The following is a 12,572-nucleotide window of genomic DNA, read 5'->3' as shown; positions in this document are numbered from 1 at the left end:
CTGCGAACAGACCTGAACAATCCGGTAGATTTTGAATACGGGAAAGTCATTCTCATTCTGCATTTTAGATCGAAATAATAAAAAATAATGATGACGTCAACCACGCATCCCGACCTGTATCGTTTTGTTGATTATTACGAAACACAAGTAGGGGGTTCATTTCAGGGGTTCCAAGGAAGCCCCGTTCAATATGGGCGAGGTCTAGGCTCTATTTTTGCAAAACTATTCCGCTTCGTGGTGCCGATGTTCAAAAACGGGTTTAACTTGGCGAAGCCACACTTACAAGCCGCTGCTAAAAACATAGCAACGGATGTAGCAGGGCACGTCATAGAGAGGATCCACCGAAAACAGGAAACCGCTCAACAAGGCTCCGGCCTGGCGGTATTGTCACGTGCGGGACTCCATCCTGGTGGGCGGAGAAAAAGGAGCGTTAAAAGAAAAAGGCGCTCGGCCGATCTCAGACCAGTTATCAAGAAAAGGCAAAGGAGACGCAAGACAGATATTTTCTCTTAAAAAATGGCCCTTCTACATTTTAAATCCCTCGAGGCGACATTATCAAGTTTGGACCTCTTTATGGCCCCCCTGATGCAACTATCCATCGAAGATAGTTCTTATGTTGAATTTCTACCTTTGTCCGCAATTGTGGACCAGGGCCCCATAGAATTTTTTATACCCGGGGACGGCTCAAAATATTTAGATTTATCCGACACTTTACTACATCTTCGTTTAAAGGTGACGCGTAGGGATGGAACAAATATTCCGCCGCTAGAACAAGTTGGCATCGTGAATTTCCCTACAAACACAATTTTTAGTCAATTAGATGTTTCGTTGGGTGGGCGGCTAATCTCACAATCTAGCGCCACACACGCCTATCGGCCCATCATCGAGTTATTGTTAAACTTTTCAAACGATTCTTTGGAGTCGCAATTCACAGCAGGAATGTTCGCAAAAGACACTAGGGGCGCATGGACTCCATCGCTTTCGAAGAGGGCGTGGCTAACGCTAGTTTTGTGTGTCGTGCGCAGCAGATTGCAGGTTCAGGTAAATTTCACCTAACGGGACCACTTCATGGAGATATTTTCTTTTCTGAACGTCATCTATTGAATAATGTGGATCTGCGCCTGAAGTTAACTAGAGCTTCTGATGATTTCTGTCTCATGAGCGCTCCAGACAGCGACTCGTGTCTCAAAATACTAGGAGCATCCCTGTTTGTGAAAAAAGTAACAGTCTTACCGGCCGTAGCAATAGGCCACGCCACAGCTTTACAGAAAGGTAACACGTTGTATCCATTAACCAGAATCAATATGAAGACTTTCTCCATACCTCAAAACTCACGAATCTGCCATCAGTATAACCTCTTCCTCCGACATATCCCTAAACAAATTGTAATAGCCCTAGTAAATCACAACAGTTTCATGGGCCGGAGAGATTTAAACCCGTTTAAATTTTTGCATTATAACATAGAGTACTTGGCTCTTAGCCACAAAGGTCGACAAATACCTGCCAAAGCTTTTCAGCCCAATTTCGAAGCTGGGATATGTACACGTGAATTTCATAATTTATACACAGCAACAAGGCGTTTTTTGAAAGATCTACCTCTTTGTATCGATCAACAGGATTTTAGTCAAGGCTACTCACTTTTTGTTTTCAATTTAAGTCAGGCAGATGATTCTGGGGCTTTGTCACCCCTAAATAACGGTGTTTTAAGACTAGATTTGCGTTTCCGTACGCCGCTACCACACACAGCAACTCTTATTGTATACGCGGTTTACGATTCCCTTATTGAGATTAACGCCAAGAGGGAAGTATTGATGGACTATTATTAATGCTATGAACGGTCGTGAATTGGACTTGATTATGACTCGGATGCAAAGAGCGTTATTTGGAGGTGTTTTCGCATCGGACGAGTTAGCTGACGTCAGAGACACGGCCCCAAAATATTTCATTGTAAACACGCATCCGAGGCATCTCCCCGGGGAGCATTGGCTCGCTTTGACTTTAGAATCGGACGGTTCGGCCACATTCTTTGATCCTTTTGGTCTGTCACCGGACAGTCGATATTACCCGTCAAGTATATACAGATTTTTGAAGAAGCATTCTAATCGGGTAGAATACCAGAAGGGCCAACTGCAACACGAGTTGACAGACACCTGTGATCAACACTGCGTGTATTATTTAAGCCAACGTGGGTGGGGGCTCACCTATCATGAAGTGATGACTCATTACAATCTCGATCCTCTCCATAACGACGCCATGGTTAGTGAGTTTGTCAAAAAATGTCGAAGGCCAGACCAGATGTGCGGCGGACAAACATGCTCATTGCATAAATTAAAAAAATGTCATTGTCTGAAACCGTGTTAATGTTTTATAAAAATCTCTTTTATCAATAAACATTGTTAAAGAGAGTTACAGAGTCATGCGTTTTTTTTTTTTTTTCCAGTAACAACAATAGAGTATCTATCGTCTAATAACTAACCCATTTTACTACCGGCGATGTCTTCTTTCTTTTTCTTTTATTTATCACGCTTAGATCTTTTACATAAGAAACATCCTCATCTTCATCCCTAGCGTATTTTAAACGTTTAAAATCTGCACGAGCCAAGGGATTGGAGATGCTTGTTTCCGGTAGGTTTAGCTGGGCTAGTGTCCGGAGAAATTCGGTCCATCCTACCGGTTGGTCGGTTAATTTTTTCCCACATAGATGTCTCAACAAATCGCTCATATGGAAGCCTTTGATAGTTTTTCCTCTAAAAATAAATTCACTTAACGGCATCCAGCTTACATCTTCTGCCGATAATCTTTTCAGCACATAGCTGGCGTTGCGACGGAAACGAGGACTAATGGCGTCCAAAATAACCCCACAATGTTCAATCTTGTCCGGTGGGTTCTTTTCACCCCCCTCATTGGCTTCGTTGCGAATCGCAAAAGGAATTTGTTCGGAGTCTTTTTGTTTGACCAACCCTATGTAACGTTGCATCACGGCTTGATAAATTTTGATCTTTTCATATTGATTTAAATTTTTATTATCCAAAACCTGTTTCATCTCTTCATCCAAAGAATACTCGGCTGTATCGCGAATGGTCGGGGCAGGCCGGTTCAGCCTCTCGAGCTAATAAGGGGAAATCAGGAACATTTTCTGAGCCCTTTTCAAACTCATTTTATGATTTGTTCATAAAACCACTGATGACACTTCCGAGAACAGGTGCGAAAGCGGCCAGTAACGGCACTATAAAACCACCTTTCTGAACTAACACAGCTCTTTTCTTCTTCAAAGTATTTTTCTTATCAGCCAAAAAGCGGATATTTTTCTTTTGCTTTTTAAGTCTCTTGTAAAGTTTTGATTTTAGAGGGACGTGTCCTTTAAAAAGATTTAGAGCAATCTCACAATGCTTTCACTAAACTACTAGGACCTCTGAGGAGTAAATGCTTACGTTTGGCCGGTTTGGATGTAAACAAAGATTTGAGTAATGGAGCATTTGTTTTTAAAAGGCCCAAACAATAAAGCTGTCGTTTATTGTTTGGGGATATAAACGACAGGCCACTGGTTATGTAGTACACCTGTACGTAGTCTGTATTGTTCCGGGCATGAAGGTGTCAAATCTATCAGTAAATACCCATGCGGCTCCCTTGTAGCATCCTCAAAACATTCCAGGAAAAACTTCCGGTTGTTGGGAGAAATTTGATTCGCCAAGACATTCACTTGCAATTTCTCGCGGGGGTTTTTGAACAAAATCAAATAATTACTGTTTAAACTAATAGTACGGCTGAATTTGCCCTGATGGAATACATTCTGTGTTAGCATTATAACGCTTAAATTTTTATGATGTCTATATTGGGTGAATATTCGAACCACTTCCGGATTATCCGAAGCTTGGAAGATGATGTCATCCAAAATCAATAGATGCTGCTGCTGTGGCGGGAACAGCTTCTCGTCATCAAAAGATTCAGGCAGCCCCTTGATAAAAAGAATGTCTTTATTCAGGTTTTTGAGCTCATCGTACATTGGTTGATAGGAAGTATAAACCCAGACAATATTATCGTTTTTTTTTTCTCATAGCATGTTCCAATACATTTTTTACAAAGAAAGTCTTGCCACAACATGTAGGCCCTGCTACTAGAGATGAAAAAGAAAGTTCTAATCTAGGGTCAAATTCAATCTGGTTAAAAGCCATTTCCACACACGTGCGTACGTATGGATAGAAAGAAATATCAATAGCCAAACGGTTCAGTGGTGCCTCGCTCTAGCAGCCTCCTCTTATCGTACACCACACGAAGCCGCTTGGGAAATAACATGTTTCTGAGCTGAAACCCTCTCTTATCGCGAACGATATTATGTTGAGGAGCATATAGCACATCTGAGGTTGCACCTGTTTTGTCGATGTACCCTTGAACCAAATTGAGCATGCTATCGAGATTGATGCTCTGACCGCTTTCGTGAGTCTGCGTGGTACCCTTAACTTTCATGACCGTCTGAGATGATCCTGGTGTTTTGTAAGCGTATGTTTTCGGCCCAGCTGAGACAAATTCTAAAATGCTGTCATTCGAAAGCTCATCTGTCAAATCACCAAGATAATCCCCTAGAGGGAGAACACTTTCGCCCGGTTTCACCGTGTACACGAGGCTGTCTGTATCGGTGTAAAGGACACGCCTCTGCAAAATTTCTAAATAGTTGTACATTTTTAGACTTGCATAGGTTGTTGTGAAACACGCTGCAGCCACGTTTGATGTTTTTGAGGCGGGTATCTCATTGTTTATGTTGAAACAATACTGCACAATTGAAAGCTTTTCACTGATAAAATGGAAGAATTTCACATCGTACAGACCTGAAAACAGAAGTTCAAAAAAATCCTCAGATTTTGTCACAATTTTTGTGTTTGTCATGTTCTCACGCTGTGCGAGTTTTCCCCATATATTGTTAAGACAGAGTTTTGACACTTGCCTTTTTCCCGGGTTTACAGCAATTTTGGAAGGGTCTAGTTCAGGTATGGGCAAACTACGGCCCGCGGGCCACATCCGGCCCACGGGACCGTTTAATCCGGCCCGCCAACCCTAAATAAATTGTATTATTAAACTTTTTTTTTTTTTTCGGTAATTTTGCCTGCAATGACTGCGTTTCCCCAGTAGATGGGGAACCACTCGCCTGCGCATTTACTCCCGGAAGCCGTGTCAGAAAGCTCGGTGCACACTCACAAGTGCGTGTACGTACTCTGTAGTACGGAAATGGCGCACTCGCGCTCTATTTGTATCAGTGCCGAATTTAGAGCGTGGGCTGTGACGACAGCATTCTTGTAATTTGCGCGCCGAGCTTTCGGATACAGTTTTACGCTAAAGCCACCCACAAACCTTCCCCTGGAATCCTTCCATTAAAATGAGTTGCCCAAGGAAAAGCAAGGTGGACACTGAGTGCCGAGTGTTTAAAAAGAGTGGCCAATTTGGCTCGACGTACGCGACGTGACGTTCAGCCACATGAACATCAACATCAACCCGTCACAGATCTAGGTAAACGGACCAACACCTCGGATCTCTCCTAAGAATTGCCACAACAAATTTTACTCCAGACTATGACACACTAGCAAAAAAAGGAGACCAACAACACTGTTCCCACTGAAAATGAAGGGGAGGCTTTCAAGTTTGTTGTAAAAATATGCATTTTGAATATGATCTGTACAAATAGCAGGGATTGAAACTAGCGACCATTCTCATTTTCAAACAATGCAGGATGCTCAAGGACATTGATGCACCACCTGTTTGTGACTAATCTTAACCTGTAAAGTTCTTAAGGCTTACTTTAAGGAAGTGTTTCCCGTTTACTCACCTCTGTTACCAGGTGTTTGTGAGTTAAAACTCTGCTCTGATTTTCAGATACCCCTCACCGTGTTGCCGTTTTGATTACTTTATTTGGATGTATGCTTTCACCGATTCTTCAAGATGATATATTTGGTCAGAATGTTTGCCGTTTGATGTGATCTCATAAGATAAACATCTTTCATTAATCTGACCTGCAGGCACTGAAGTGATGGAGACTGTTATTCATAATAACAGTGTCGTATTTTATGAGAATCACTGATAGCAGTTTTTTAGGGATTTTTTTTAATGCTGTTAATAAATGCATTTGTTTTCAAAAAACCTTTTTTGAATATCCACGCTTTACTACCTAATAAAGGCCAAAACCTTTTATGCAATGACCTTTACAGGTCGTTTATATTACTTCATACAAACACTACATCCATCTGGTCCTGGCTCGGCCCCTCGGTCAAAATTTAGAACCCAATTCGGCCCACAAGTCAAAAAGTTTGCCCACCCCTGGTCTATTTGGATACCCTGATGAATGGCGTACCCTTCTATGTATCTTTCTCTATCAGCCTGGTTGACCACGTGAGCCGGATAACCTGAAGATTCTTGTTTACCTTTTAGAAATGTTCGCATGTAATCACGGAAAATTGTGTTAGTCGTTCTTGTGTAATGCCATACTTCGGTAATATCTGCAACCGTGTAGCCAAGATCAAGTGCCTTAACAAATTCAGGGGTTGTCCAAACACCTGTTAACGATCTTTGCTCATCATTATGTGTACACGCCGTCTGCTTGTTGTTACATGTTACTTGTCTGCATGTACGACACAGTGTGAAGACGAGTTTACCTTTAGCTGTTTTGAAGGGTAAAACGGGAAAATACAAACCACGGGGTGGGTTGACTGTGGCGCTGATGAAACCGAAATACGACCTGGGGTCTTTAAAATCAATCAGTGGATAATCGTTGGATGACCGATAGGGTAGGTGCCTGTACTGTTGATGAAAGGGTATAATGACGTCACACCAACATACAACACACGCTCGTTAGGCTCTGCCATGTATCTTAAAACGAATGCGTTTGTTCGGCCCCCAAAAAGAGCTTGCCTCGGCTTGAGCGGTGTAGGGAATTTGGTTTTTTTCAGGAATTCCTTCACCTCTATGTTCAACTTTTTCATTTGCAACCATTCATGCTCCCACATAATTACAAGGTGCACATCATGTTTAAGCTGTAGGTCCTGAATTTTCTTTTGGGTGTTATCAAACCTCTCCTGAAAAGGGCGTTTTGTTGTCGGGCATATTTTAGAGAGGTCATAGCATTCTGCGCAGCCGTGATGATAACAACCAAAATACTCAAACACTATTTTTACGCCCCCAATTTCAGAATAGCCGTCTACCGTGTAGTTACCTATCCTAACCTCGCCCCCGTTCAATGAATGTCTAATTTGGATATTTTGACTGTGCATGATCCATTGCATGTACTAAATAGAGTCATGCAAAAAAGCTTTGTACTGACGCATATAGTTGTCTGAAGGTGTAATGGCTAGTGTTTGAGGGGTTAGAAAATTACTGCGAAAAACTTTCATGCACGCAGAGGCTATTGTCACAGCGTTGAACGGGTCTGTTCCGGTGGCCTCAAAAAACTCGCTCCTGAATTTCTCACACCCCTGCATTAACAGGTCAACGTCATTCTCGCAGTAGGCTATCGCCTGTTTAGCAAAATCAAACACATTGCTAGCTTCTTTGGCATAACATTCGTCAAACTTGGCTTGTTGAGGGGGTAACATTCGCTCTACATATCGTAGTACGTAGGGTCAGGGTGACACCCTACGTAGTTTAGATGCTCTAAAGAGCTGAATTTGTGTGGGAAATACCCCTTTGATTTGTCTTCAAACCCCAGGGCTTTAGGCATTGCGCTTAGAGGCATCGTCAGGAATGAGAGCGAGTCTATGAATCGAGATTTTGTGTCTAAATCGACAAAAGACAGAACTTTACTCCCCTGCATCAGAATGTCAAGTTTGAGACCTAATGCAAGCATTCTCTTATCAAGATTTATTAATCAAAACCTCTCGCATTATGTGCAACAAACGTAGTTTGTTTAAACCGTGGTCTTCGAAAAAATCTGAGAAATTCGTCAACACAATCTGTGCCAAACCACTGTTTCGTCAGTCTATTTGATTTGCAACAGATGAGAAAAGGTTTGTGTAGGCCATCTGTATCTACATAGGTTTCGAAATCGTAGTAGACTACATTTTTGCACGGTGGTTGAGGCTTGATGGGCTGAATGTAGCACATGTGGGGGTTCAGCAAGGCATCATCTTGATTTAAGATCTCATCACACACTGTGCATTTTTTAACAGGGCAACGATGTTTAGCACCGGTACCATCAGCTTTCACATAATACTGGAGACCACACTGCATGCATTTTTTGTATGAAGTGCAGTTGCTCACACAATTCGTCGCTCGAAACTCTTCCTCATTACGACAAGTTTTGTTACAGTCGGGGCAGATAACACGTTTAATGAGACAAACGCTACAGTGTCCTTCACACTGGTGCTGTTGCCAATTCTCGTGCCCTTTGTAGCAAGTCTGCAAAAGAATGCAAGACCAACGAATGCCTCTATCGCTTTCACGCCGTAGTAATGACCCTCGAGGTGTAAGACAAATAAAGTGTCGTCTGTTTTGGGATACAGTGTGTCGAAAAAAGTCATGGGGCGGCAGTCCTCTTTTTGGTACATTAGAGTTATTTTCCGTTTGAGGACTTTCTCAAATTTATGGACATCGCCTAGACTCACAGGTGTTTGACAATCCAACCCCACACTCTCGTGTAAGAGCCGTGCCTGTCTTGCGGCCTGTTTTGTTGTGAGTGTGTCATTTAGCAGATAGGTTAGTGAGAGAGCAAAGCATAGATTGTTGTCTTTGTTACGAGGTATGTGTAAGTGTCGTTTTTTCAACCTCAAAATTTCTCTGTTGGTACTGTTCAGCAACCTACGACGCATTCCACCGCGCAATGGAGTGACTATTTGTACAATAAGCTCTAAGCTCTCATCAGCCAGAAGCTCTGTATTTGATTGGGCTAAACGCTCAAGCATGTCTGATACACTATCTCTGATAGAGTTTATGTCACTCGTTTGCTGGTAGACGTGAGCTCTGTCATTACCACCCACTAACTCAGCCTGAATTACATAACCTGGTTGTGCTCGGCTAACCACCTCTTGCATAACATCATCTATTTTATCTTCAATTTGGAGGTAAAAGCTTGCAAAATCATTGATGTTCAGTTGCGATGGTATATTTAACTGTCGCCTTACCTCTACATTATTGAAATGCGGTCTATTGACTACAACAGAACTGCCGCGCTGATCAGCTAATACAAAACCGCTGCTAGATTGCTTGGGCATGTGTTGAAATGCTGGTGTGCTGTCATCAATAACATCTATTTCGTGATCAATTATAACAGAGCAGTTGTTAGGCTGAAATGCCGGTGGAACATCGTCAACAACAGCCGGCGATGAATTGACAGGGTTAGCGATCAACGGGTCAACCAGAGGCTGCGTATTTAGATTTTGGATAATGTTTAGCAATTGAACAGGAATATCAGGACTGATACGCCCGCTGCTATCATTAGCTTGGTTGTTTAATTCTGCTATCATGTTTAGCAATTGTGACGGGATATGTGTAGGACTCTGTCTACCTTCATTCAAACTTTGATTGTTCAGTTCATCTATGACAGCTTGTAAATGGGTAAGAATAGCAGGACTGCCGGGGCTTTCTCCCTCTAACAAAGCAGTGCTCACATTGTTGAGCAAATCTGTTATTTGACTCGTAAACGTATTGTTTGATAGCAAATCATTGTTAACGGTTGACAAATCTAGCTCTGGTGTGTCACTTCTATGGCTTGTTTCGCTAAATGGTTCCAAATTTATTTCATCAATGTTTGTTAAGAAATCTGACTCTGCCGACGTGAGGTTTGAATGATCCATTATATTTCCTTTTTTTTTTTACAAAACACAACAGAAACAACACAGACCTATCTTGATTCGGCCAAATCTACCAGAATACGTATTAGTTTAAAACATTCCTGTAGCCGCCTTTTGTAGATACAATTACCACGGCACTTTACAGGCCCCCTGCTGGCTGAGCGGCTCGTGCTGTAGAAGCATGGTCCCCTCGTCCTCCACCTCCTTCTTCTTTGAACCCCTCGTCCTGTGTCACGACGCTCACCTGCAAGTAGATATAAAAAAAAACGGTTAAGCCGTTATAATACCAAAAATAGCAAGTCGAATGATAACATAGAAAGAGAAAAAATAGAAGGAATACCTCTAACTTTGTTTGTCGACTCTTGAGGATGGTTCAAGCCCTCGTATGCAGATAGAGCTTCCGCTAACTCTGTGTCCGTGGATGCTTCCTGCCAGTCGGTGTGGGATGTAGTAAGTGGATTGGTTTCAACGGTAGCACGTGACTCTGATGCTGGGTCTGATCCGACTGGCTCTGCCGCTTCCGCTACTTCGAAACGGCGTCCGGAGACACCCACTAGAGTCTGTGTTTCGAATTCAACTTGTGTCGGCTGCTTGTTTTTCCTAGTGGCAGCGGCCACGAGATCTGTTACATACATAAAATAAAATCACCAACTAATAGCATTTATATTAACTACCTTAGATGAACGATTGACTCACCGTAGTCTGATTGTGTTAGGTAAGCGTCGCTAAAGTCGTCGTCAAAAGATGCGTGGACATCGGCAAAAACGGTGATGTCTACAAACTACATAAACATTACATCTTGTTTTACACATAACCCCATTGTATTATTATTTATTATTATTTATTATTATTATACCGACAAAATAGTAGCATGACTTACCTTTAACCATCTCGAAACAATTTTCGACGCACTCCGACTCCGTTGCTCATGCGGTGGCTTGTCTTCTCAAAATGAGGTGTGGTCATCCTCACCAGTCTAACTTCAAATTCGGAGATAAGACCACGCCTATGGGGTTACGTGCCGCGAGAATTCAGATAACTTTGGCTGCATACTGATGACGCTTCAATGACTCGACCTCATTTGACTGTCTCTTTCAGATAACTTAGGCACCAATATTGCTGACTCTACTGGCTCCCCAAATTAGATGCGACAACACCTTGATTTTTTTCTCTTTCAGATAACTTTGGCACCAATAACGTTGACTCTACTATTGTTTGTCAAATTACACGCGACAACACCTTGACTATCTCATTCAGATGCGTTTTTCTCAACAAAACACCCCCCTTGACCCCCTCCCCCTTTTTTCAACAATACTCTCCCCTTCATCCCTAAACGTACTGGCTCAGGTGCTGCATCTGGTTTGATTCACAAAAATACATGCCCATACATGTCCACATCCAAAAATGGCGCCAGCAAACCAAAATGGCGACAGCCAAAGATGGCGCCGTCACGACTGGCGTCATCTTGACGCCCGCCAGACTGGAGCATATACCCCTCCCCAATCCAAAAGAGTTTGAGGTTGATTTATGATACCATAACAAACCATAAAAGGCCATAAAATTTTATGACCCCCTACCTCATTTACATATGAATAGACATCAAGGTCTTATACCTTATTCATTTGTGCTAGGAGCAACATGCTAAAAGGGGGAGACGTCATATACGGTAGTATATAGAATGCGGGTTGCGCCTGCACGCATAGCAGGGTCATTACGGGAGCCTGGGGGAAGTTCATGTTGGCTGCCCTGCCTGTGGGAAGGGAGTCGGGGAGTGGACGTTTTGATGCCAATAAAAAGGAGCGTGTTGCTCAAAGGTAGTTTGCCTCTATAAACGTTTTATTTTCAAACAGTAGGCTAAATCGTTAAAATAATCAATAATCCATGAACAGATGTATTATTTACTGAGTGTTAGGACTAATGGCATTAGAAATAATAATAGAGTTACAGTAATCCTAACCCTCTACTCAATTTATGTTAATTGTTGTAACGCCGTTACATTACTAACAGTGAAATGTGGAACATAACTTATGCTGTTTGGGAAGCGTCTATGAGCAATGCCTCTCCGCAGACTAACTAAAAGTCTTAAAGGTGGATAGCGGTTCGAAAATGTAAGACCTCGTCAAATGGTATTTACTACTTTTTAATGCCCCCCCCCCCCTGCTAATTTCATTTACTACCTTTTAATACCTTTTATAACCACACGGATACCCTGGAGAAGCAAATTCTCCTGTTTTATATTTGCAGCTAATGAGTTTCAGCACCTCTCTTGGATAGAGAGCTGTTTTCCATGGCCTTCTGTTGATGGTGCATATCTTTTGCTCCAGAGAGTGTTTTGACTAGTGGGAGCATGTATTAGTGTAAAGAAAACTTTTAGGTTGACTTGCCCTTTAACATACGTGCTTCGGGCTCTGCTATTGGACTCCTCCTTCCATGGAGTTCATCATCTTGGTACAGGGTCTGTGGACCAGCCCACCCCACTGCGCCCAATGAGGCTGCCGCAGAGGACTGTTAGCCCCAGCCAGGACAGTTGAAGATGCTTGATGTGATAAAGCCATCGCTGAATGTCTGGAACCACAATCAATCATCACCTCTCATGCCCACTTCAACCTATTAACAAATTAGAGCGATCACCGCAATATTTACAGTATCTCACAAAAGTGAGTACACCCCTCTCATTTCTGCAATGTTTTAATTATATCCTGTCATGGGACAACACTGAAGAAATGACATTTTGATCCAATGTTAAGTAGTGACTGTAGAGCTTGAATAGCAAAGTAAATTTATTGTTACTTCAAAGTAACTCAA

General features: G+C 42.3%; 1 protein-coding gene across 5 annotated transcripts in view; it reads right to left on the bottom strand.

Moving 5' to 3' along the window:
* Positions 1–3,956: 3,956 nt before the first annotated feature.
* The window catches only part of LOC137840139 (endophilin-B2-like), a 70,687-nt gene continuing 62,071 nt past the window's right edge, over positions 3,957–12,572 (bottom strand). For all 5 annotated transcript variants that reach the window (XM_068650099.1, XM_068650101.1, XM_068650100.1 and 2 more), the window contains 3 exons: positions 10,464–12,332; positions 10,108–10,389; positions 3,957–10,011 (listed from right to left, as the gene is read on the bottom strand). The gene's annotated coding sequence lies outside the window, so the exon portion shown is untranslated. The remainder of the gene's footprint in view (positions 10,012–10,107; positions 10,390–10,463; positions 12,333–12,572) is intronic.

The sequence above is a fragment of the Syngnathus scovelli genome, chromosome 3 (assembly GCF_024217435.2).
Source record: "Syngnathus scovelli strain Florida chromosome 3, RoL_Ssco_1.2, whole genome shotgun sequence".
Taxonomy (NCBI): domain Eukaryota; kingdom Metazoa; phylum Chordata; class Actinopteri; order Syngnathiformes; family Syngnathidae; genus Syngnathus; species Syngnathus scovelli.
This window is presented reverse-complemented; position numbering and strand designations above follow the sequence as displayed.